General features: G+C 47.3%; 1 protein-coding gene and 1 non-coding gene across 3 annotated transcripts in view; one reads left to right on the plus strand and one right to left on the minus strand.

Annotated features, from left to right (window-relative positions):
- The window catches only part of STON2 (stonin 2), a 170,662-nt gene continuing 154,429 nt past the window's right edge, over positions 5,572 to 21,804 (plus strand). For both annotated transcript variants that reach the window (XM_018053892.1, XM_018053893.1), the window contains exon 1: positions 5,572 to 5,758. The gene's annotated coding sequence lies outside the window, so the exon portion shown is untranslated. The remainder of the gene's footprint in view (positions 5,759 to 21,804) is intronic.
- TRNAC-ACA lies at positions 7,884 to 7,956 on the minus strand. The gene has a single exon. It is a non-coding gene; the product is annotated as a tRNA-Cys (tRNA).

The raw sequence follows: 21,804 nt of genomic DNA on the forward strand, positions 1-21,804 counted from the left end.
ACTCAACAGTGTCTTTGTGGGCCTTCTCTCTAGGCTCTCAGCTGCCCAGTGACCCTCTCTTTCTTTTTATCCATGCCCCTTATGACTATTCCAGCACAAAAATAAGCAGGAATTCAATAAGCATTTCTGTAACAAATAAACCTTTCAGTGGGGACACCACATAACAGAAGAACACTTAGAAAGTCATTCAGTTCAGTTCAACCGCTCAGTCATGTCCGACTCTTTGCGACCCCATGAACCGCAGCACGCCAGGCCTCCCTGTCCATCACCAACTCCCAGAGTCCACACAAACCCATGTCCATTGAGTCAGTGATGCCATCCAACCATCTCATCCTCTGTCGTCCCCTTCTCCTCCTGCCCGCAATCTTTCCCAGCATCAGGGTCTTTTCAAATGAGTCAGCTCTTCGCATGAGGTGGCCAAATATTGGAGTTTCAGCTTCAACATCAGTCCCTCCAATGAACACCCAGGACTGATCTCCTTTAGGATGGACTGGTTGGATCTCCTTGCAATCCAAGGGACTCTCAAGAGTCTTCTCCAACACCACAGTTCAAAAGCATCAATTCTTCAGTGCTCAGCTTTCTTCACAGTCCAACTCTCACATCCATACATGACCACTGGAAAAACCATAGCCTTGACTAGACAGACCTTTGTTGGCAAAGTAATGTCTCTGCTTTGGAATATGCTATCTAGGTTGGTCGTAACTTTCCTTCCAAGGAGTAAGCGTCTTTTAATTTCATGGCTGCAATCACCATTTGCTGTGATTTTGGAGCCATTACATTCTATTAATTTCAAAGTCAATGAAAGTTCACAGAAAGGAAAGAGCTACATGAATTGGAAGGTGTGCTGAAGGAATTAAGGAAAGGCTTGGGTGGGAAACTGGAAATCTAAATAAAGATTCTTCAGCATCACTTTAGCATCTTAGTAGCAAGATTTCCCACTTGGAAGAGTATTGTATGTGTGAGCAGGAGATGCTGGAGGAAAGAAGGGAAGCAACCAGATCCCAGTAGAGGATTTCTCTTATCTTTTCTTTTTCTCAGCCTTTTTGAGGCCAGCACTTAGAATGTGGCTGACATTATCTACAGACCTTGCTCTCCCCAGAATTCTTCATGGCGCTTGGTCCATTAATACTTGTGGAATGGAAGCATCTTACATAAAGACGAAACTAAACACTGTATTATTGATAGAAGTTCATTAAGAGTTCACAGAAGGGAGGAGATCAGGAGGAGTGAGATTGTATTGAGGGATTTCTCCTGGATACAGGGTTGAGCTAGGCTTTGGGACAGAAGGACATAGACTCTTTCATTCCCATGCCCTGAAGTATCATACCAAACTGCCAGTGAAGATGGCTCTAGTCCTCTAAACCTGCAAAAGCTACCCTGCCAGGGAAGTAGCCACTAACCACACGTAGCTATTTAAATACAATTGAAAATTCAGTTCTTCAGTTGCACTAACCGCATTGCAAGTATCCAATAGCCACATATGCCTAGTGGCTTTCATAATAAATAGCTCAGATGGAGAACATGTCTGTTACCATAGAATGTTCAGTTGGACAATGCAGATCTAAAAAGATGTGTTGTTGAAAGCTGCAACACGACAGGAAGACAATCTGACTTTTTCATAGGCTTTTCTGTTTCTCTACACTTTTATACTTTTAGCTACTACACTTTAGGATTTTACTGACATTGCCTTCCCTGACAGTTTCTGCACTCTCGGAATGCATGCTGTGGACATGAAAAAAAATATTCAGTGATTTTTAATATAGTCACAAAATTGTGCAACCATAATCATCACCTAATTCTAGAACATGTTCGTCACCACAAAAGGGAACCCCAGATCCATTAAGCAAGTCACTCACCATTTCTCTTTCCCCAAGACCCTTGCTGACACTAATCTGCTTTGTGTCTCCATAAATCTGCCCATTTTGAAACATCATCTAAAGCGTATCATACAGTATAATGCCCTTTGGGCCTCTGGCTTCTTTCACTTAGCATAGTGTTTTCAGGCTTCATCCGAATTGTGGCATGTATCCGTATCCACTCCTTTCTTTAGCTGTATAGTATACTATCATATGGATGCACCTCATTTTGTTTATCCATTCATCAGTTGATAAATGTTGGGTGCTTGCATTTATCCGCTATGATGAACAATGCTTCTGTGAACATCAGTGTACACATTTTTGCATGCACATATGTTTCAAATTCTCTTGAATATATACTTCAGAAGCAAAATTACTGGGTGATAAGGTAACTCTATGTTTAATTCTTTCAGGAACTGCCAAAGTGTTTTCTGAATCAGCTGCAGCATTTTATTTTGCATAAATTTAAGACAGAACTATTATTTTCTTTACTTGATAGTGCTTGACATACAGAAACTACTTGCTCACTATCAGGTTAGGTGGTGATCACTTTGACCCACACCAGTCTGGACCTGGAGGATGCCCTGCTGACCAGGATAAGGGTGTGGCCCCAGTCTCTTTAATGCCACCCTGTTACCCTGTTAAGGACTTTAGTCAATCAGTTCCTGTTTACTGAATACCTATTACCTCCCACTGGCTGACAGCCATGTAAACTAGAATGCTGTCATGAAGATATAATACAGGTGAGGGGATCCTACCTTTGCCTGGGAGAGCTAATGATGGCCTTATGGAGGAAGAGCTGTTTCTGTTGTCTTCGGCGCCAAGTAGCCAGGGAAGAAATCCCACACAAGAAGCAGAACCAAGCAAAGCATTTTGCTAGAGGAGACAGGGATGAGAGATGGATACACAAAGAGTTCCTGCCAAAGGAAGATTTCACAGTGAGTGTGATGGAATCCAGATTCTTTTTTTAAAAATATTTATTTATAAACTCTTAGTTGCAGCATGTAGGATCTAGTTCCTGACCAGGGGTTGAACTCAAGCCCCCTGCCTTGGGAGCCAGGAGTCTTAGCCACTGGACCACCACGGAGGTCCCAGGAAATCAGAATCTTCCACGTATCCTTCCGGGGGCTGCGTTTAGTGTGATGAGACCAAGGTTGATCAGTTTAAGAAATCATCTGGGGTTAGCCTAGTTCTTTGGCTGAAGGAGCCTCTTTTCTTCGGAGTGACTGCATGATCAATCCAAATGGAATTTCTGCTTTACCAAAAGCCACACCCATGACTGCTTGGGAGGGATGCTGGTGAAAGAGACCTCCTCATACAGCCTGTTGTACCCTCATTTTTTATCAGGTAAGGCTTCACTATACCAGTACATCTTTTCAGTATGAAGTTAATTGATTGCTTATCCATTAATGAATGTAAACTGGAGAAAACTGAGCTCATTTTCTCCAAGGGTCTTGGGCTCTTCAAGGCAAGTGTGTTTCAGCTCACTCCCTGATGGCTCAGATGGTAAAGAATCTGCCTGCAATGCAGGAGATCCGGATTCGATCCCTGGAACAGGAAGATCCCCAGGCGAAAGAAATGGCAACCCACTCCAATATTCTTGCCTGGAGAATCCCATGGACAGAGGAGCCTGGCGGGCTACAGTTCATGGGGTAACAAAGTATCAGACACCACACTTTGGGAATAATACTTAATCCTTAGGGCAAAAATCAGGCTCTTAGAATGGGTCAAGCTGGCTTTCACCAGAGTCTTTTAACTTCTCTATTAAACTAAATTTCTCTCCCAAGGGTTCTGTCAACACAGGAGAAAAGAACTAGGGGGAAATACCTGTAGGAAAATGGTTATATGCTTGCTGTCAAGAAGACATTACTGCAACCAAAGTCAAAGGTAAAATAGAAACTGTGCTATTTGTTTATACTCATTGTCTAGCTGGGTGTTTGGGGATGGGGTGGGGTCCTTTGATGAGTGGTAGAACAAAGTTCTGGGAGCACCCTGATTTACAGTGGTTGTTTTTATTCTTTAGAAAGATTCGTTGCAGGTGTGAGAGAATGTTGGGAGGACTGAGACTGTAAAATGGGAGGAGAGATGAAGATGTGGGCAGGTTTAACCCCTGACAGTTGCTCTCCGTTCTGACCTGTGCCTCTCCATCGCAGTGCAGGGCGACTGTCTTCCAGATGAAAATCTCTCGCACTCAGAACTGATGTCTCTTGTCCACAAGGAACCTGTGTGCATACTTATGACAGCTGTTATATGCATTTCTGAATTAATATATGCAAAGTACTTGGAAACCTGACTGGCGAATACTATGCATCATGGAAACGTTAGGGTTGTTGTTTTTATTATTCAGACTCATCTCCGTAGCTAGGTAAAGATTCCTTGTCGAGGAAGACCTCGCTGTCCTTCTTGTCCTTAGTAATCTCTTAACGTGATTAGGACCTTGGACAAGTCGCTTACCCTTTGCAAGCTCCACAAAGATTATGTGTCAAGTATGATCTGAGTCTAGAAACACAATTTGGTGCCCACTATTTATGAGCTACTGCCCTGCGTCCTATGCCTATATATATATATATATATATATATATATATATATATATATCAGTTCAGTCGCTCAGTCGTGTCCAACTCTTAGCGACCCCATGGACTGCAGCACGCCAGGTATCCCTGTCCATCTCCAACTTCCGAAGTTTACTCAAACTCATGTCCATCGCTGCGGTGATGCCATCCAACCATTTCCTCCTCTGTCATCCCCTTCTCCTCCCGCCTTCAACCTTTCCCAGCATCAGGGTCTTTTCCAATGAGTCAGGTGGCCCATAGGATTAATAGCTATAAATCTATAGCTTATATATATATATATAGAGAGAGAGAGTATGCCTATATATATATATATAGTCAAACCAACCTAGACAGCATATTAAAAAGCAGAGACATTACTTTGCCAACAAAGATCCATCTAATCGAGGCTATGGTTTTTCCAGTGGTCATGTATGGATGTGAGAGTTGGACTGTGAAGAAAGCTGAGCGCTGAAGAATTGATGCTTTTGAACTGTGGTATTGGAGAAGACTCTTGAGAGTCCCTTAGACAGCAAGGAGATCCAACCAGTCCATCCTAAAGGAAATCAGTCCTGAATATTCATTGCAAGCACTGATGCTGAAGCTGAAACTCATTGGAAAAGACCCTGATGCTGGGAAAGATTGAAGGTAGGAGGAGAAGGGGACGACAGAGGATGAGATGGTTGGATGGCATCACCGACTCAATGGACATGAGTTTGAGTAAACTCTGGGAGTTGGCAATGGACAGGGAAGCCCGGCGTGCTGCAGTCCAAGGGGTCACAGTCAGACACGACTAAGCGACTGAACTGAACTGAGAGTAAAAGCGTTAAATGAATGAGGAGTCAAAACCTCATATAAGAGTGAGACGGGGAACAGCAGTCCGCACCGTGCAGCCTCGACACGGGCTGTGGGACAGCCTCCTGGGCGGTCCCCAGACCCTGCACCCCCGGGCCGCACGCCTGAGCTGCACTGGCCGCGCGGCAGGGCCCGGGTTGCAGCGTCTGGCTGTGAGCTCCGAGCTCCGGGCGCAGAGAGGACGCCGCGGGGCTGCGGCGCGGGGGGTCGGGGTGGGGGCGGGTCCGCGCCGCGTCGGACCCGCCCACCGCCCGGCAGACCAATCAGAGCGCGGCTCTGGCTCGCCCCTCGGCCAATCCGTAGCGGCGGGAGCGGCGCCCAGCGCCGCTGGGCGCAGAGCGAGCTCGGACTAGGGAGCCTGAGGCCGGGCCGCCCCGGAGCGAGCGCTGCAGGGAGGAGCGCGCGGCGGGATGAGGGCACCCCGGGGCCGGCGCCACTCCCGCTGAGCCGCGGCCACCTTCCGGCGGACCCTCAGGACTCTGCGCGCCGCGCCGCAGGTAGCTGCTCCCCGAGCTGGGAGGCCGATCGCGCTCCGGGCTCCTGCGCCTCCGGGCTCCTCGCGCTCCGGGCTCCTCGCGCTCCGGGCCGCGAGGTCGTAACGCTGCGGGAGCTGCCCGAGCCCCCGTGGAGCCCCCCGAAGCTGCCTCGGCTGGAATGCCCCGGGGAGACGCGCTTCCCCCAGCCGCGGGCGTCCAGCGGTGAGAGCGAGCGAGGGGAGTCCGCTAAGGTGGGCAGGGGTGCAGAGTCGGGGGACAAGACGTGACCCCTGGACACCCTGCCCCGCACACAGGCGCTGTCTGCCCGTGCGTGTCCGCCCCGAGATCTGGGTCCCCGGGACGTCTTCTTGGGGCCCTAGTGAGGGAGGCGACAACAGGTGTCCTTGCGGACGGTGCTTTTCTCCACCGTCCACCCCTCACCCCAACCCTCCCCAAAACTGCTTTGGCGTTCTGCGCCCCACTTTCGGGGTATCCGGATACAGGGACCCCAGCCTGGCCTCTCAGGCACGATGCCCGCTGGACAGCGCCCAGAGGCGGCCTGGACCCGGCCTTTGGATGGAGTTTCCTCCTCTCGTTGCCAAGCGATCTGCCTGACACCCGCCCCTCTCGCTGAGATGAAGAGAGTTGATGTGGTTTGTGTGTGTGTGTTGCAGCCTGTACTAAAAGGAGCTGCCCCAGGGCTGTGAGTGAATCATTAACTGGTTTCTGTACAGCTAGTGGCCTCCGTCTCTTTCTCCGAGGCAGGTCCTTCGTGGTCTCCTGCGCTTCACTCTTCTAGACTGTAAAGTCAAAACACTGCCTTTACCTGCCCGATGGCGTGGCTTTGCAGAGTAAATGAGCCAAGCTGGAAAACACTGAGGCCAGCGCTTAAGTATTCCATAAACGCTGGCTTAGTGTTCATTATACGGAGCGGATGGCCTTTTTAAAGAGTAAATCAGACTTGTCCAAACTGGCCCAGTGACTCTTTGGAGTTCTGAACAGCTTTTTACACTTGAAGGGGAAAAATAATCTTACTGATGGTATCATTTAAAGGTACTATATCCTTTGAGGGATTAAAAAATAGAAAAACAAGTCTGCTTCATTGGAATGGTGAGAGATAAATAGATTCCAGCTAGTAACTGAGAAAACTTTGTAACCCTTGAAAAAAATGTGTATGAATGTTAGGTGAAAAGAATATCATGGTACTGTGTTGCCTCATTACTATGGCTGATTTAAGGGGGAAACTTTGAACATTTTTATACTCCCTACTCCTCCCTTAAAACAAGTGAATTTTAAAAGAGAGAGAAGAGAATAGCAAACAAAAGCCCAACCACACAACAAAATGCCAATAGCTCACAGAAGCCTAAAATTACAGTTCTCGCTTGAGGTTTGTTTTTTTTTTTTTTCAGTTTCTGACCTCGGTGGTCTGCTTTGGTTCTTTGCCACTGTGTCACTTTCCTTGTTTACTTTGAAGAGTCAAATGTTTCACTCCTTGAATTTGTCTTTTTAAAAGCTAAAATATCAATGTATATCAGACTCGCTTGGGTTTCTGAGCCCTCTGCTACTTGTTTCCTACCCCCCGACGAACCCCAGCGGACCTTCCCAGAGATTCTCTAGGGCAGGGGTCCCCAGCCTCTAGAATCTAAAGCCTGATGATCTGAGGAGCTGATGAAATAACAATAGAAACAAAGTGTGTAGTAAATGCGCTTGAGTCATCCCAAAACCCCACCCCTAACTTTGGTCTGTGGAATAATTGTCTTCCATGAAACCCGTCACTGGTGCCAAAAAGGTTGGGGAGGGCAGCTCTAGAGTAATGTTAGTGGGAACCTGCCTGTCTTTCTCAGAACATTACCCCCACAACCTAAGAGCTGGGGAGAGGATGCAGGTAAAGTGCCCCAGTGCTCCTAGGGTCTCGGGCACATTTACCAGGAGCTTTAGAATAAATACATCCACCCAGAGAACGTGACTCTCATCTGAGAGGGTAAGGAGCCGACTTCCAGATGTAAATCTTACAAAGTGAGTGAAATCGCTCAGTCATGTCTGACTCCTTGCGACCCCATGGACTGTAGCCCACCAGGCTCCTCCGTCCATGGGATTTTCCAGGGAAGAATACTGGAGTGGGTTGCCATTTCCTTCTCCAGGGGCTCTTCCTGACCCAGGAATCGAACCTGGGTCTCCTGCATTGTAGGCAGACGCTTTACCGTCTGAGCCACCAGGGAAGTCAGATGTTTCCAATGTCAGATTAATTCACCAGCCCTTTCAGTTGTTGGTGAGAAGACCGTCCCTCTACACCTGAGTGGGGGGATTTGAAAGCTGTGCTGGAGGAGACACAGAGAGGCACGTGGGGCAGGGGGCAGTTTGCCGAGTTTAGAGCCACACCCGCCCCTGACAGCTGGGAAACTTGGAGAAGTTGCTTGAAGTTTTCTGAGCCAAAGTCTCTCTCACATTACAAAATGAGGGCTCAAAAAAAACCTTTTTTTTTTTTTTTTTTTTTTCAAGAGGAATCGTTCTAAGGATGGTGCTGATGAATAGAAACCCCTAGTGCCATTCCAGGGATGTGGTTATAGATCAGTAGCAGACAGAGGAGGTTCACAAGGTAAGAATGATGAACTGTACCTGGGAAAGAATTTTTAAAAAGAGAGAGACTTTGTTGAGGGGATACACCTGAGCTGAGTGTAGACTAACAGGCAATTCTCTTGTGCAGACAGAATTGAGCTGGGATTGGAAGTAAGAGTAGGGCAGAGGGGAGGATTCCAGAAAGAGAGAGTACAGGATATCAGAAGTGCTATAATAGTCATCTTAGGAAAAATGAGCAAATACGTTCTCCCACCCGCCCCGTCCCAATCTCAGTGGCTTGCTACCACCACCCATGTTGTTTCTCACCCATGTTGCATGTCCAAGGTAGGTCATTCATGGTTCTGCTCCTCATGTGTCTCCATTTTGGGGCCCATTAAGGCTTAAGAACCCTGGAGAAGAGAAAGGCTACCCTCTTCAGTATTCTGGCCTGGAGAATTCCATGGACTGTACAGTCCATGGGGTCGCAAAGCGTTGGACAAGACTGGGTGACTTTCACTTTCAAGGCTGAAGAAACAGCCTCTCTCTGGTACATACTAATCTTGTTTATGGGAGAAGGGAAAAAGAACGTGAGCTAGCAAAACGGCTATGGCCCTGAGAGGTCGGCTGAGAAGGAGTGGGTTCACTTTAGCTCTCACGCTGTTGTCCAAGGTAAGCCACATGGCCAAAGCTCATGTGGGTGGTGTGGGCACATGGAACCTCTTGCAAAGGAGGCAGAGATGATTAGGAGGAAAAGCGCAGAAGGAGACAAGGCCAGGGAGGCGTCCCAGAGGCAGATGATACAGGGCTATGTGCCAGGAGCCTGGGACTTTACCCTATAGGCAGGGAGCTGCCACTGGAGGCTTTTTTTCAGTTGACCTATATAGTAGTAGTAGTGTTAGGCGCTCAGTCCTGTCCAACTCTTTGTGACCCCATGGACTGTAGCCCGCCAGGCTCCTCTGTCCATGGAATTCTCCAGACAAGAATACTGGAGTGGGTTGCCATTCCCTTCTCCAGGGCATCTTCCTGACCCCAGGGATCAAACCCTGATCTCCCTCATTACAAGCAGATTCTTTACCATCTGAGCCACCAGGGAAGCCCGGTTGACATATAGTTGATTTAGAAGGTTGTGTTACTCGAAAGGGTTTTAAGGTGGTTTGAGATGATCACGTTTTCAGGGTGAGTGCATCTCTAGTAGCAATGTGGGGAGATTGAAGCAGTTGAGATCTCAGATCTCTCCCTCTCACTGTCTGTCACATGACTTGAGAGTCCACTCCTAAAAGTGGCTCATTCGGGTGGCCTGTCTTCACCGGTGGTTTAGTTGCTAAGTCGTGTCCGACTCTTGAGACCCCAGGACTGTAGCCTGGCAGGCTCCTCTGTCCATGGAATTCTCCAGGCAAGAATACTGGAGAGGGTTGCCGTTTCCTTCTCCAGGGGATCTTCCTGACCCAGGAATCAAACCCAGGTCTCCTGCATTGTGGGCAGATTCTTTACCGACTGAGCTACAAGGGAAACCCACAGGTCTTCACAGGTCTTCTAAAATGGGCGTCTCTCTCACATTAAAGTCTTTATCTCATAATTATCATCCAAAGCAACTGTTCTCAAAGTTTAGGGTGCATTGGAATCACCTAGAAGGCTTGAAACAGAGAAGGCAATGGCACCCCACTCCAGTACTCTTGCCTGGAAAATCCATGGACAGAGGAGCCTAGTAGGCTGCAGTCTATGGGGTTGCTAAGAGTCGGGCACTTCAAACTGAGCAACACTTTCACTTTTCACTTTCATGCATTGGAGAAGGAAATGGCAACCCACTCCAGTGTTCTTGCCTGGAGAATCCCAGGGGCGGGGAAGTCTGGTGGGCTGCCGTCTATGGGGTTGCACAGAGTCAGACACAACTGAAGCGACTTAGCAGCCGCAGCAGCAGCAGAAGGCTTGAAAAAATAGATTTCTGGGCCCCCATGCCAGAGTCTCTGAACCAGCAGAGTGGGGTGAGCCTGGGAACGAGCATTTGAGAGAGGTGCTCAGGTGATAATGGTGCTGGCCCAGACACCACACTCTGAAAGTCACTGAATTACAGGGAAGAATTACGACAGAGTTGAGGGGAAAGACCTGAATGGAAGGGCCTAGTGGAAGGAGGAAAAAATCTGGAAGGTCCCGAGATAATCCATGTGGCAGTTTTGCTGGAGGCCAGCTTTGGCCTGTAAGAGGGACTGAGTCTCTGGTTACACTGAACTGCAGGCACAGTGCTCACGGTCAGGAGATGAGAACAGCTCCGATTCGGAGCAGCGAGAAATGTGCCACCCTGCCTTTGTCATTCTGCCCCGACGCCCTGTCCAGTGCATGAGTCTGTCAACACAGTTCCAATCCTGACCCGTCACACTTCTTGTCATCCCGGTTTTGATTTCTTCCAGAGCTGGGTTTGCTCACTGGGTGGACATTTGGCTAAATTTTAAAATAGTCGAAAAAATTACTCGTTTCCCTTGCGGGTCTTCATGAATAAACATCTGTACCATATGATCATGCAAATTGTGATCACCACCCCCGAGATAAATAACCCCCTGAGAACCCAAGGTCATTCCTAGTTTGGCTCATGCTTCTGGTTGGAGGAAGTTGTGACAGTTCCCTTAGCTGTGACTCACTGCTCCTGTAATGAGAAAGCATTCCAAGATCAGACGTTAAGGAGAAAGTATGTTGGCACGTACAACATGACACAAGAAATAAACCATAATGAGGGTTTGTTTTCTTTTCACTGTGTTTTTATAAATCCCAGATGTGGCAAAATTCTAATCAGTGATAGTCCTGCCCAACGGACATCATGTGAATGAATGAAATACACTCACGGTCAACCTTTGAGTGCTGGCTTGCAATTTACAGTATTTGTTTCAAGGTGTCATGAGTATAAAATGGTTTGTTGTGGGGTTGAATATACTAGAAACTCTGTACATATTCAGTTCCATTAAGTTCAGTCGCTCAGTCGTGTCTGACTCTTTGTGACCCTATGGACAGCAGCACGCCAGCCTTCCCTGTCCTTCACTGTCTCCCGGAGTTTACCCAAACTCATGTCCATTGAGTCAGTGATGCCTTCCAACGTCTCATCCTCTGTCGTCCCCTTCTCCTCCTGCCTTCAATCTTGCCCAGCATCTGGGTCTTTTCCAGTGAGTCAGCTCTTCACATCAGGTGGCCAAAGTATTGGAGCTTCAGCTTCAGCATCAGTCCTTCCAGTGAATATTTGGGACTAATCTCCTTTGGGATGGATTGGTTGGATCTCCTTCCAGTCCAGAAGACTCTTAAGAGTCTTCTCTAGCACCACAGTTTGAAAGCATGGTGTGCCTATGCTATCAAATGAAGTGAGATTTGAAAAAGATTATGTTCCTAACAGAAATGTGATAGACAAATGACACTTTACAAGTGTGCCCTTCACTGTTTACAATAGCCAGGACATGGGAGCAACCTAGATGTCCATCAGCAGATGAATGGCTAAGAAAGCTGTGGTACATACACAAAATGGAATATTACTCAGCTATTAAAAAGAACGCATTTGAGTCAGTTCTAATGAGGTGGATGAAATTGGAGCCTATTATACAGAGTGAAGTAAGTCAGAAAGAAAAGCACCAATCCAGGATATTAACGCATATATATGGAATTTAGAAAGATGGTAACGACAACCCTATATGCAAGACAGTAAAAGAGACACAGATGTAACGAACAGACTTTTGGACTCTGTGGGAGAAGACAGGGGTGGGATGATTTGAGAGAATAGTATTGAAACATGTATATTACCATATGTGAAATAGATGACCAGTGCAAGTTTGATGCCTGAAGCAGGGCATTCAAAGCTGGTGCACTGGGACAACCCAGAGGGATGGGATGGGGAGGGAGGTGGGAGGGGGGTTCGGGATGGGGAGAACACATGTACCCCAGTGGCTGATTCATGTCGATATATGGCAAAACCACCACAATATTGTACATTAATTAGCCTCCAATTAAAATAAATGAATTAAAAATAAATAAAAGTGTGCTCTTGGAGGCAGGAGAATTCCCTAGGTTTCTGGGTACCTCCAGAAGGATGTGAAAGCCCGTAGCCTGTGTCTAGAGGCCTGCGGCCAGCTCTGTTGGCCAGATCTGTCTGTTACCCTGTCCAGGTAATTTTGGAAGCCTGGCTGTTTCTCCTCCTCCTGCAGAATCGGCCTTAGTGTTACCTTCCCTTGATCAGCTCTACAGCGAACTCCGCAGTTCCCTCAATCTCAGGTCTCCAGGAAACTTGGTCTACAGTTTCAAAAGATGTAGCAAACCAAACCCTAGACGTGAGTGAAAGCCAGTGAGGAAGGGGACAGTTAAACTAGCCAGGAGGGATGTAAAACACTGAACATGTTCACTAGAAAGTGTTTTTGTTCATTGTTGGATAGCGTTTATGCAGATAGTTGACATTTAAAAATCACATATTAAATAACTGCATAGATAGTATACTCTCTGTATGTTTACATTGAACAAATGTTATGGGTCATGTCATGTGCGTGCATACTCAGCCGTGTCTGACTCTTTGCGACCTTGCGGACTGTAGCTCGCCAGGCTCCTCTGTCCATGATATTTCCCACACAGGAACACTGGAGTGGGTTGCCATTTCCTTCTCCAGAGGATCTTCCTGACCCAGGGATCAAACCTGAGTTTCTTGCATCCCCTGCGATGACAGGCGAATTCTTTGCCAACTGCTCCACCTGGGAATATATTGTGTATACTTTTTCCATGTCTAGCAATTTCTGGTGGTAAGTTTCTGGTGCTGTTGTTGTCTTTCTGAAATGTGACAACTTAGACAGAAACAGCCAAAATTCTATAGATGGATAATAGAAGGGCAGGATCGAAAACTCGGAGTTCCTTGAATTTTTTTGTTCCTTGTATACACATCTGTCACTGCAGGGGGTCCCACACTACCCCAGATTTATGTGCTCGGAGGTGGCCTCACTATCAGCAAGAGGTGGTCAGTGTCCTTTATGGTATTTAGTCACAGTGAGGAGTGTAAAGCTACTTGGCAGATTGCTTATCTGCCCAGTAATATCTTTGGAAGGTGGCTTCACGTGAATGGCATTGAGTATTTCCTGAGTTAAGGCTCTGAGGAAGACATGAGGAATTCAGAAAAGGGTAACACTTAGTGCTCTGATCTGAGAAAGGGCATAATATTTGTGCGGAATTAATAATAGATACATAACGGCAAGGCCAAGAGAAGCCACATACTCAGAGTGGGCACGCATGCTGTGAATCCAGAAGCGGGGTCTTTTCTGAGGTTGTCCTGGGCTGGGAAGGCTCATGGAGAAGCAGTTGCAGCGGATTGGAGGGAGAAGTAGCATTTGGGTGGGAGCATCAGGGTTTAAGGGGCTTCCCTCGTAGCTGAGTCGGTAGAATCTGCCTGCAGTTCAGGAGACCCAGGTTCGATCCATAGATCAGGAAGATCCACTGGAGAAGGAAATGGCAACCCACTCCAGTACTCTTGCCTGGAAAATCCCATGGACAGGGGAGCCTGGTGGGCTACAGTCGTGTCGAATAAGCGACTAAACCACTACCATCGGGCTTTAGGGAATGGACCCAAGTGAACTGTGGCTCTGATAGTCGGCACGGGCTTGTTGAGGACTGTGACTCAACTTCTGTATCTGAGTGAAGGGATCAAGGGAGAGGGGAGAAGGGAAACCTGAGCTTCTTCAAGTCTTCCTTTCTCGATCCCCATCTGACCTCTAATCCGGATATCCTGACAGCTTTCATTGTTTGCGTCACCTCCTGAAAAACGAAGCCATTCAGCGATTCATTAGAAGATGAGTTAACGCCGGGCTCTCATCTGACCTTCTTAACATTTCGCTTTATTAATAGGAAGGCGCTTTGGAGCGAAGGATGACAAACCACTTTATAAATACCGTCTAATCCCATCAGAAACTCTGTCAAGCTGGCAGGAGGTCGGTCTCTCTCCACTTGCAAAGAATGACTTGGGAAGGTCAAATGGCTTGTTGAAAGTCGTGCAGGAGTCCCCTGGCATATCACACCCCCGATGCCATCTACCTGGCATGTGGTGCTGCCCAGCTTCAGTTGCTTTGCAGATTTCCCGTCGGGATGGTGGCTCTCAGAACTTGGGCCCTTGACATCTAGTTAAGATTTTCTCCATCTATTATTGTACCCCACGGAGGCCTTCCAACTGTCTCCGCAAAAGGTCCTCATTAATTTTAATTTGGGGGATGAGATAATTACACCCTTCTCTCTCAGGCTGGACCCTGGCTCTCATTGAAAGGAGGTACCATTTCAGTGCTGTGGGTTTGTGCAAACACACCATCTGAATGAAATGGCAGTCTCAGCATTTTTCACGCCAGATGCCAAGCAGTATAGCAGGACTGTCAGTGGCTTTCAATCTGCCTGAACTTTGAAGTGAGATACCAGACCCTTACCAGCAAGACAGAATCACTCCATTGGCTGCCTTTTGAAGTTAGCTAATTGCTTTTTATTTTTTAACATGAGCTGCTTTAAATGAGAACAGATTTTATATCTGTTTGCTTTAGGAATCGAATATGTTTGTCTGTCTTTCTTGACTTCAGTTGTTAAAAGAGTAATTGTAATGCCACAGTTAAGTGGATATGGCTGGAGTGATGCATAGCTTGTTCCGTGACACATTATTTAAATGCCGTCTATTCCATAAACCCAGAGTTGTCACAAATAGCTTGACTTGTGTCTTCGCCCAGTACAAAGTATTAATTTTTTAAAATACTCTTTGTTCTTAGGTCTTGCTCTACTTTAGACTCTCGCAGTTGAAAGATGGGAAAAAGGCTTTTTTGAAATCGGAATGATCAAAATCACGGTCAATAGCTGTCTTTCACTGAATTTTGCTAATTCCAGATCCTCTGTCGTCGTTCACTCGCTCAGTCGTGTCCGACCGTTCGTGACCCCGTGGACTGCAGCACGCCAGGCTTCTCTGTGCATCACCATCTCCCAGAGTTTTCAGTTGCTGCTGTAGCTGGAAACAAAAGGAAAAGTGCTAGAAAGAGGGGTGGAGGGGTGGGGGTGGGGGGTCTGTGCTGTCCACCACACCCGCAGAGATCCCGGTGGGAGGAAATGGGCCCTTGTTTTTGCTCTCTGGGTTTGCACTATCAGCAGGGCTGCTGAAGCACACTTCCTTCTTTCTTTTCCCTATCTCTTCCTCCTTAAAATTTTCATTATAAAGTATTAGCTAGAAAGGGGCTGAGTTGGGAGGGGGGCCTCTTTGCTCCAGTTCAGCCGCTGTCACTCACATCAGCCTAATTGGCCCAGGTGGGTGGGCGTGTCTGCCCCTCCAGCTGTGCCATCACACACAGCCCTGTGCTCCTGGGATCAGGGGCTCTGCACTCCATCCTCCGGTGGCCTCTGTCCTGTGAAGGGGACTGAAAATGCAGCCCTGCCTGGGCGCTTGGCAGAACTGGGTCCTGGCCGCAAGAAAGCCAGATAAGGCTGTAGGTTCATTAAGACTCCAGAGCTGGACTATCCATGTTTGAGTGGTGGGCATTTTTTAACTTCCCTGTTCCTCAGTTTCCTATAATAAAAGTACCTACTTTATACAGCTCTTTTGAGGAGTATATGAGTTCCTTAGTTAAATGAGTTGTAAAGCACTTTGAGGTCAGTCTCTGGGAGACAGGAGGTGTCACATACATGTTTATCCAATAGCGCACAAAAGCATAGTGCGTGATCATTATTGTAGGTAGACAGTGCTACCATGGATAAAGCTTCAGCTCAGTTCAGTTCAGTCGCTCAGTCATGTCTGACTTTTTGCAACCCCATGAATCGCAGCACGCCAGGCCTCCCTGTCCATCACCAACTCCCGGAGTTCACTCAGACTCACATCCATCGAGTCTGTGATGCCATCCAGCCATCTCATCCTCTGTCGTCCCCTTCTCCTCCTGCCCCCAATCCCTCCCAGCATCAGGGTCTTTTCCAATGAGTCAACTCTTCTCATGAGGTGGCCAAAGTACTGGAGTTTCAGCTTTAGCATCATTCCCTCCAAAGAAATCCCAGGGCTGATCTCCTTCAGAATGGACTGGTTGGATCTGCTTTAGTGAAGGTACTCATGACCAGTTTGCATGCAAATGACATAACTATTAACTGTACTAGTGGAGTTTGCCATTTCAAAGAATCCTTTGAGAGGGACTTCCCTGGTGGTCCCAGGTCAAGACTCTGCACTCCCAAGACAGGGAGTCAGATTCAGTCCCTGGTCAGGGAACTGGGGGCTTCCCTGGTGGCTCAGATGGTAAAGAATCTGCCTATAATGTAGAAGACCTGGGTTCGATCCCAGGGTGGGGAAGATCCCCTGGAGGAAGGCATGGCAACCCTCTCCACTATCCTTGCCTGGAGAATCCCATGGACAGAGGGATCTCATGGGCTACAGTCCATGAGGTCGCAAAGAGTCGGACACGACACACACATACAGGAAACTAGATCCTGCATTCCACACACCGCAACTGAGACCTGCCACAGCCAAAGGAGTCATTGATAAATATGTTTATAAAATGCCTTTTTTGTTCAATGAATGAAACAGTGTAACAGGAAGAGGGAAGTCCAGGATGACTTGATTTCCCCCGCAACCAAGGCAACCGGAAAAGAGCTGCTATCATCTGGGTGGGAAAAGCTTCTGGTGGAGCAGTTTTGGGGAACAGAGAGTAGCTGTTCAATTTTGGATGTGATAGTTTGAGAGGCCTATTGGATGATGAAATGAAGGTGCATCGGCAGTGTTGGAAGAAGTCGGGGCTGGAGGCCTCTGGGTGGTGCCTCCCCAGCTGGGGATGGATCCAAAGCCATCGGGAAAGAAAGGAAGCAGGCCAAGAAGAGGGGTCTGAGGGCTGAGCCAGGAGGTATTCCAGCTCTAGTGGAAAAGTCAGGCTGCTTCCAGTTTTCTAGTTTGTTCCTTTTTTTTTTTTTAAGGCTGTGGCATGTGAGATCTTAGTTCCCAGACCAGGGATTGAACCCACACCCCTTACATTGAAAGCGTAGAGTCTTAGCCCCTGGACACCAGGCAATTCCCACTCGTTTGCTCTTCCCTTTGCCAGTATACAGTGACGCGTGGGCCTCTCTGATGCGGGTGTTTTCTTTGGCTAGTTGATTGTTTGAGTTCTGTAACGCATGGACTTCAGAGTCACGGTTCTCAGGTCAGATACCGCTGGGCCTCATCCTGGCTTTGGGCTCTGGGGCAAGCAACTTACTCTCTGACACTCCATGTTTCCTTACCTTGAGATGGAAACTGGGAGTAAAAATGCCCATCTCCGAGACTGGAGGGCTCAGGAAGTGCAGCTGTATTCATGCTGGGAAGCTGTTAATCACTTTATCGCTGTAAAATGCTCCCGTCCTTGCCAACGGGTGAGAAGTGAGGAACGGTGACGGATCACACATTTTTAAAGTCATTTGAATCTTCCCTGAACTGAAAACCACATTTTAATTTAACCCACACTGCTGCTATTTTCCTTTTTTTTTCTTTTAAATTCAAAATAAAAGACAGAGGTCAAGGAGGTACTGCAATAAATTCTACACACACGTCAGCCACTTAGGTTTCCCCTGTAATTGAAGCAGGGCATCCAGAGATCAAATCTGGCTTGTGAATGTGGCAACTGGGACGTGAACCGCAGATGCACAGGCATTCAGAAACCCGAAAAAAAGAGAAAGTGGATACCCCTGGCAGTGTCAGCGTTTCTGTGTAATATATGCTAACCTCGTATGTGCTCTTGACCACTGTGAGCCGTGTAAGAAAGTCCTCACTCTTTTCCAGGACATGAACTGGGCCTCCCAGTTTTAAATTCAAGTTTTATGGCTGGTTGGAAAATGCATCTAAGATTTAAATTCAAGTTTTAAATTCACATTTTACGGTTGGAAAATGAACCTAAGACACTTGGCTTCACTCAGCATTGCAATTCTGATTTTTTTTTTTTTGTCTCACTCTCAAAGTAAGCTCAGTAAGAACCAAGAGGCAGGGAGCATAGAATTCTGAAGTCCCGTCTCTCAATTCTCTTATTAGAATGTCTGCTGTGTTTGCATATGTGGTTTATAGGCTCTGAATTTGTGGCTTTTCTGTTTTGCAAGAGTTACTGTCAGTGAGTTGTCTACCAAAGGGAACACTACTATTAGTGGTGGACCAAATGTATGGAGCCATGTGGCTCGTTTCTAAATCCCTCCAAGAATTTTGGACAGACCTTCTCCAGATGGAGGTGGGTGGTGTGAGGACTGAACGCAAAAACATTAGAAATAACCAAGAAGAATTAATAGGAAAGAATTTGTGGTGATGAAATTTTTCTTTCTGGTCTTTCGGGTTGAGGAAGTAAGGAGAATAGGCACCAACTGTGGGAAATTTCCGTCCACTTGGAAAAAAACAATAGAATAAATAATGCTCAGCCACAGGGTGAGAGCCCAGGCAATCACGGGGTCAAAGGGTTTGTCCCATTTGTCTGTGGGGACACCTCCCCCTGCTCCCACAAAGGAACTCTTCACCCTTAAACAATAGAAGTGTCCCTGGGAAGCTGGAAGGGTGCTTGCAGAGGGAGTTTTTAGAAATCATTTCAGAAGTTCCCCAGTGCTTATACTGGTTTTCTGTATTTTCCCAGTTTCCTTTAGTGAAAGGGCATTCCTTGTATAATAAAGAAATCAAAAGGTAGAAAATTAGATTAAAAATTAGAGGAATAAATTTAAAAGAAGGAAATACACTGGGACAGCAGAGTTGGGTGAGTCGTCATTATTTCAAGAGGCTGAGTTGCTCCCATTTCATAACGTGAGGATTATTTTGCCTGGAAATCATCACACTTCCTAACATATCTGCTCTCTGCATCTTTCAGTGCCTGTCATCCATCAAAGCCCAAGGCCTGATCTGTGAAAACAGGGCCAGCCCTCAGCGGACAGATTCTTATTCAGCTTTCACACCGTGCCAAGCCCACCCAGCTTGCCCGGTTCCTTGCCGCCTTCCCTGGTCATCCGAGACACCCAGGCACCCCTCCCTGCCTTCGTCAGCAGCCTGCACTGGGGTGTTTCTTGTTTGAGAGGGGCCTGCCCCCCAGGGACAGCTTTGCAGTCAGCCAGGGGCCCAGCTCCAGGGCCCGCAGCCCGCAAGGCAGCCCGAGGTTTTAGCGTTTGGGTGGACCGTCTTGGTGTTAAGCCTGTGTATCTTGTTTTGTTGGGGGAAGTGGGAGGGGAGAGGTTCTTCGAAAAGGGAAGGAGATACCCTCTGCAGTACTGAAAATGGAAATAAGGAATTTTATCAGTTCAGGGTCAGTAGAAGCCACAGTGCCTGGCTTCCTTCTGTTCTGCTCCCCTGGAGTGGTTTTGCATTGTTTTGAAAAGTCTGACAGCAGCCCGGACTAGATAAATTGTGCTTGGGTGGAGCTGTTAGCTGGGAGTTTCACATACAGGGACCTTAGGAGAGATGTCTCTGAAGCTCCTGAATTTAGACAGAATGTTGCCTGTATGTGTATTTATCTGGAGGGGAAGGTCTCTTACTTACATTATATTTCAAAGAGATCCAGAGAGTCACACTGTTGTTTTTTTTTTTAAAGTAAGGTTAATCATGCTTCTCAGTTGGGGGTCATTCTGTCCCAGCAGACAAATCTGGTGACACTGTTAGCTGTCATGATTTCAATGGGCATGCTACGGGTACCTAGAAGGTAGAGGCCAAAGATGCTGATAAGCATCCTACATGGCACAGGGCAGCCCCCATAGCAAAGAATCATCCAGCCCAAAGGTCAGTAGTGTTCGTCGTTGTAAAAAGTTAGCCAGCTAATGTTTGCAGATACGTTCTTTTTACTGTATGTATGTACATCACAATAAATACATTTATGACAAAAATTACTTACTTTGCAATAAAAAAAACCAAACAAACATAAGGTTAAGAATCAGTTCCTAGCAGGAGAACTTCAAGTTTGAGTCGCTCCTGGCCTTAGCCCTAACCAGAGACCCCTTCCTGACAGATGAATTGCGTATGTAGTGGAAGTATCAGGGTAAGTGTGTAAAACGTAAGTAAATCCCATGCTGCAAACAAGTGAGGAGGGTTTCACTTCCCCCAGGGCTGGAAAACTAGAAATACACAACTCCTGTGGTTCTGTCTAATACCGCCTATGTTTTTGTCTCTCTCTGTCTCATCCTGGAGCCTCCAGAGCCCCCTCAACTTGGTGTTACCTGAAGCATTCACTAGTTGACGTGAACACTAAAATCTGTTCTACCTGCTCTCCTTCTTGATTCTACAACCCATGGGGTCGCAAAGAATTGGACAGAACTGAGTAAGCGCACACACATGCCTCTTGATTCTAAGCAAAGCAGGTCGTTTTTACCCCCAAAGTGGAAGGTTGGCTGCAGCCTGGGGTCTCCACGACGTGACTAGAGAAGGCATTTATAGTGAAGTCCCGCCTGGCTGTTTATCCCGAGCCCAGCACGTAAAAGCTGACCTTCCCACCCTTGGTTCCTGTTGCTCCTCGTATTGTACATTCTCTCTGGGTGGCCTAGTCCAGAGCCACGACTGACCTGTCAGTCTGTGCAGTGAACACTCGTCTCTCGACATGTCTGTCGAGCGGACCCATAGGCACCTCAGTGTGGTTGTCCCGAATGCCCATCGAACTCACCGGGTCTAAAAGTGGACTCATATTGTCCCTACCACCCCTCAGCCGTTCTCCCCCCGGAAGTCCTTATCTTGGTGGACAGCACTAAAAATCTACCTGGTTTCCCAGGGTCCTTTTTATCCACTGACCACTACCCCTTCAGTCTAAGTGAGCCCCAGATAGAGTTCATCCCCGTGTCTGGGTGATCTTACCTCCTAAGTGACTCATAAAGAACATCCCCCCTCTTTACCCCTCATCTTGCAATGCCCGATCACTATAACTACCAGCTGGTCTTCCCACCCTCCACCCCACCATCCTCATTGCTTCCAGAAGGATCTTTGTCAAATACCCCTGAATCGCATGCTTCACTGATCTCCATTCCCTTTATGCCAGATCCCAGCCTTCTCGGGATGGCCTCCAAGGCCCCGTCTGACCTGACTCTCAGCCTCCTTTCTTGCTACCCTCCTCCGGCTCATTGCTTCAGTGAGTTAACCTGAATTATCTATAGTTCAGAAGACACAACATGCTCTTATTCATCCCCTAGATTTTGTATGAACATAATTACACTTTATTGCAGCAGTTTTGAGTGGGGGACTACCCTTGAGTCTTCAAGGGTAGAAGTCATGTACAAAACAGACACCATCATTCTGGCTGTGCATCCCCAGCTCGTCACGTTTCCAACACTAACCCTGAATCTCAAGCCGTCCCCGAACTGGAAGCTCATTTCTTAGCTGCATCTTCCCTTCACCCTGTGTCTTCCCTTATCTCCAGATCCCACCTCTGATGCATACTTTAGGAGTTGAGTCAGTGATGGGAGATATTCAGGGATGGGCTTAGGTAGCGGGGAGGTCTCAGGATGAATGTGTAAAAGTCAGGGATGTCTGTTGTACACCCTTCTCGGTAGTAAACGGTGACTTTGCATGTTATCACAATCATTTAAACATGGCTGAGTAA

Source organism: Capra hircus, chromosome 10, assembly GCF_001704415.2.
Source record: "Capra hircus breed San Clemente chromosome 10, ASM170441v1, whole genome shotgun sequence".
Taxonomy (NCBI): Eukaryota; Metazoa; Chordata; class Mammalia; order Artiodactyla; family Bovidae; genus Capra; species Capra hircus.